Genomic DNA, 4,718 nt, shown 5'->3' with positions numbered 1-4,718 from the left:
CTTGGGGCTGGCTCCTCAGAGCAATTCTCTTGGCCAGTCCTCTCTCCCCTAGTCTAGATCTGTAACTTCAGGTGACCTTTGTAAAGAGAGGTTGATGGCACAGCATCTTTGTGCCCGATGGGGCACCACCAGGCTGTGATGGGGGACTTCCCCATGGGTCTTGGCTGTCCCAGTACTTAGTAGTTTGCACCAACTAACCCACAGTTGTTCTTATGAGAAGGGAACTCCTAGCAGGCAAGTGAGTTGTTCAACCCGTTTGGCTGAGCAAAGTCTACGCCTGTACTGTAGGGACGTCACCTGAGGGAGATTATTTGCTGTTACCTCAAGGTCACACCTACTATTTAAGGCTGGGAGAGCACGTGGGACCCTCAGCCACTGTATTGCTTTCCTTCTTCCCTGCCAGTCCGGTGCTGTCTATGCAGCTGATTCATTTACTCACTCAAGAAAACATTTACTGAGCACCTGTTACACACAAGTGCCAGTAAATGCACAATTGTCTCTCAGCTGGGTTATTACAGCAGCTTCCGAACTGGTCCTGTGCTCCGCCGTTGCCTTTCTACAGTCTATGTTCTACACAGATACTTGAGGATCCTTTTAAAATAATTTATATAATGCCACTTCTCTGTTCAAAACCCTCCAATGGCTTTCCAGCTGTTATAGTAAGTGCTAGAGTCCTCACCATGGCCTCACCTCCCGTCTCTCTTGCACTCTGCTCCAGCCACACTGGCTTGCTGCTGTCCCTCCTTAGGCCACGCATTCCTGCCGCAGGACCTTTGCACATGCTGATACCTCTTGCTAGACTGCCACCCCCCAGACACCTGCAAGGCTTACTGCCTTCAGAGCTCTGCTCAGACAGTGCCTTCTGAGTGACGTCTTCCCTGATCACCCTCTATGAAATGACATGCACACCTTCCCTGTCATCCCCATCCTTTCACTTTTCCTTGGTGGTCTCACCACCATGTGGCATTCTGTGTATCTGCTTGTCTACGTAGAGTCTCCCACTAGAATACTCACATAAGCTACACCAGGCAGAGACTGCTCTCTTGACTGGTGGATGGACTGTGTGCTCCGAGCTCCAAGCTGGGCATAAAGCCACAGGTAAGGCAAGGTTCTCAGAGCTTTGCTCTCTGAGGCACTGGCAGCCGGGTCAGGAGGACAGGTGCATGCCAGCGGATCCTCGCACTGTCATGATTGTGGAGCCACAGGGGAAGGCGAGGAGCTTGGGGCTGGCAGAGTCAGAACAGCCTGACCAAGCAGAGCAGTGAGGGTCACTGTCTTGGGGAAGTCAGTAAAAACCCGGGATTCCATGCTGCAGACCTAGCTCAGGTCACGTGCTTTCTCAGAGGCTGTCCCTGGGGCCAGAAAGATGGAAAGATCTCACAGGCCAGGCTCAGTCATGTGTGCCCTCTGCATTGGGGGATGTGGAGGGGATCCACTGCTTTCAATCACAGGGACTGAATGTGGGGGAAGGGTGTTCTGAAAGGAGAATTTAGGTGCTATTTCCAGATGGGGACATCTATGCTGGGCTGGCCAAAGAAACATGTGTCTCTCTTCCCACTTTAGTATTTTCATGTATCCAGCAACTTTATTCTTTGTTCTGTTTTCAGTTTTCCTGTTCTCAGAAACTATCCCAAAGCACGTGTCAGAATCCTGTACATAGACACCAGGCCAGGGAGATACCTGTGGACGCCAGGAGCAGCTGTGGGTGGGGGCTTTCAGGTGTGCTGTGTAGGAAGGGTGGGGAGGGTGCAGACACAACCCTGTGCTGCTCTCCTGTAAGAGTTCCTGGTACCCCAGGATAGAGCCCTGTTCTGCACGGTATTGGGGACCCACAGTACCAACAGCTTGGACTTGAGGTGCAGACTGTGTTAAATAGGCCTCCCACTACCACCACTGACGTGGCAGACGACCCGCTGATAGTCAACTATCAGCCCTTGACCTGTGTGTAAGAAGGAAACGGCTGGTTTACCCTGATAAAACCTTTTGCTTTCCTACTCAAATGCTCCTCTGTCCTTTTACTGTAGGGTGACCATCCATCCTGCTTTGCCCGAGATTGATGGGAGTCCTAAGACTCGGACCTTGCAGTTGTAAAACTAAGACAGTGTTGGGCACAGGAGAGATATAAAAAAACAAGTTGTGTTTTCTGGACGTTGGGGGATTTTATAATCACAGAGACTGCAGACGTGTACTTGCAAACTGCTTTAATAAAGAACTGTTCTGCATCCTATCAAAAGCCATGCTGCAGGAAGAAAGAACTGGAATCACCTGTTCCGTAGGTAATTCTACCTTGTGTCTTAGCTCAGGCTACTATAACAGAATACCATACATAGATTGTGTGGCTTAAATAACATTTATTTCTCACAATTCTGGAGGCTGGAAGTCCAAGATCAGGGCACCAACATAGTTGGGATCTTGATAAAGTCCCTGTTCCTGGTTTGCAGACAGCAGTCTGATCCTCGTATCCTTGCATGGCAGACAGCAGAGAGAGAAAAAGCAAGCACTCTTCTATTAATTCCACTAATGAGGGCTTCACTCTCTTTATCTAATTATCTCCCTAAGGCCCTATCTCCTATTATCAACACATTGGGGGTTGGGAATTCAATATACCAAAGTTGAGGAGAGACAAACATTCAGTTCACAGAACCTAAATTAGATAATAAGCAAAAGTTAGATTCAGCATGGTACTTTAATATCCTATTTATTTTAAAATGTGTTCCTAATTAAGTCATCCTCTCTTTTGTTCTTAATCTCTAATAGATATAAAGTAGTTAATCTGTGTTGTTAATGATGTATAACAAAACATAGAGGAAACCATACAAATCAAAAGTATTCAATGAATTATCATAAAGTGAAGATGCCCACATAACCACCACCCAAAGAAATGATTTTTAATGGATAAAGACCATCTAACTATGGAAGAATTTTCTTTCTGCTCTCTGAGACATCTCTACATCTGGATTCTACACGAGGGTACTTCAACAAGTTTGTGGAAAAATAGAATTGAGAGGTAATAGGAATCTTTCCATGAAGTTTTTGAAGTTCCCTCGTACATTATTGAGCTACCTAAACTGATGCTGGAATTCCAGATACAGCATCAAAAGAAAACAACCTTACGTATGGTGAGCCTTGCAAATCCAAGCTGCTTTTTTCAATGATGGGAAATGCAACATAATTAACATTTAAAAATAATGTTTTTGATACAAGAGATACATGACTGTACACTTTTTTTTTTAGAAGCTCTTCCTATGCTACATCAGCTGTTCATTGACTACAGTTTGCATGAGGTGCAGGGTAAACCGAGGTCGAAGATCCTTACACTACCAGGTGGGATAATATATAACATACCGTTATAATGATTTAGTGCTACAAAGGTTGCAGAAATGATGGTGGCAGCTATATTGTACAAATATGATTTTTTTTAAAGATGATTTCTTTTTAAACAGCAAGGAACTGAGGCCACTGGGCTAGCATATATCCCAGGCTAAGGAGAGCCCAGGAGGCTGGTGTGTGCACACAAATCAATTATGCTGAGTGCTCAATGAAATTGCTTTCTCAGCCAGGATAGAGAATGATCCATCTCAAGTAAAAATGTGTGACTAAAAGCCTGTACAGGTAAATCTGGCCCAAGGCCATTGCCATTTCATTTCGCTGGCTGGAGCACTTGAAGTGGTTCAGTGAGGCGGGAAATGACTTAATTCTCTTTGCACAGGGAGATCCTCCAGGTGGGTCTTGCGTTGGTTTATGCTTTGGCGTGGAGGTAAGGGGGGGAAACTGGGCTTCATATGTGTGCCTAGAACAGTGGTTCTCAACCTTGGTGGCCTTTAGGAACTTCCCAAGACCAGTCACTCCTGCTAAACAAAGTTTATGGGAGGCCATTGCTTTGGACCAGCCTCCTGCACTAGGCCCCAGCAGCCCAGACCAAACCAGAATGAAATCCCTCCTGCTAAGTGCCCCGTAATTAAACTGAACTTTGAAATGGGCCAGTTTTCTTGAAAAACAGGAGATTCCAGCCAACCTGAGCCAGCACAGTCAGGGAGTCCCCCACAGAAGGAAGGTAATGAGCCAATGCTCTTTGTGTTTCTGCTTTCTTAAACCCTTGCTATTTTACAGAATAAGATGCCGCCCAATTCTGGATCGCAAGGAAAAGCCAATTCGATCTTTAAACTACAAGTGCAAGTTTGTCTTTCACACTCTGGATCTCCAGAGGGGGGCCCAGGCATCAGTCAGTTCAAAGCCCCCCAGGTAATTCTCTGCAGCTGTGGTTGGGAACACTGGGAACTAGTCCGAATCGTCAGCCCGGCCTCCTCCTTGCAGGAATACTGGCGTCCAGGACGCAAACCTTCTCCAGAAGGGCTGTCCCTGCAGCCTGGAGCCCAGGGGAACAGAACTCCAGGGCTGGCGCACACCTGGAGCAGCAGCAGCTTAGGAACTGACGTTCTTAAGCACTTCACATGACAAACACCCACGTACGGCCGGCACCCAAGAAGAAGCACGAAGATCTCCAGGTGAGCGGGCCACCCTCTCCCAACCCCTTTAGGGACAACTGCAGCAGCCGCCGGCAGCCCGAGGGCTCGGGGCGCATGCGCGGGCCGAGGACGGAGGCGCTAAGGTGGCCGTAAGAGCGGAGGCGCATGCGCAGCCACAGGAGCGGGGCTCCAGGCCGGCGGGGGTGGGGCCTGAGGCGCGCCGGGGGCGGAGCTCGAATCGCGACCCCGGCT

This window comes from Galeopterus variegatus, unplaced genomic scaffold (genome assembly GCF_000696425.1).
Source record: "Galeopterus variegatus unplaced genomic scaffold, G_variegatus-3.0.2 Scaffold2178, whole genome shotgun sequence".
Taxonomy (NCBI): domain Eukaryota; kingdom Metazoa; phylum Chordata; class Mammalia; order Dermoptera; family Cynocephalidae; genus Galeopterus; species Galeopterus variegatus.
This window is presented reverse-complemented; position numbering follows the sequence as displayed.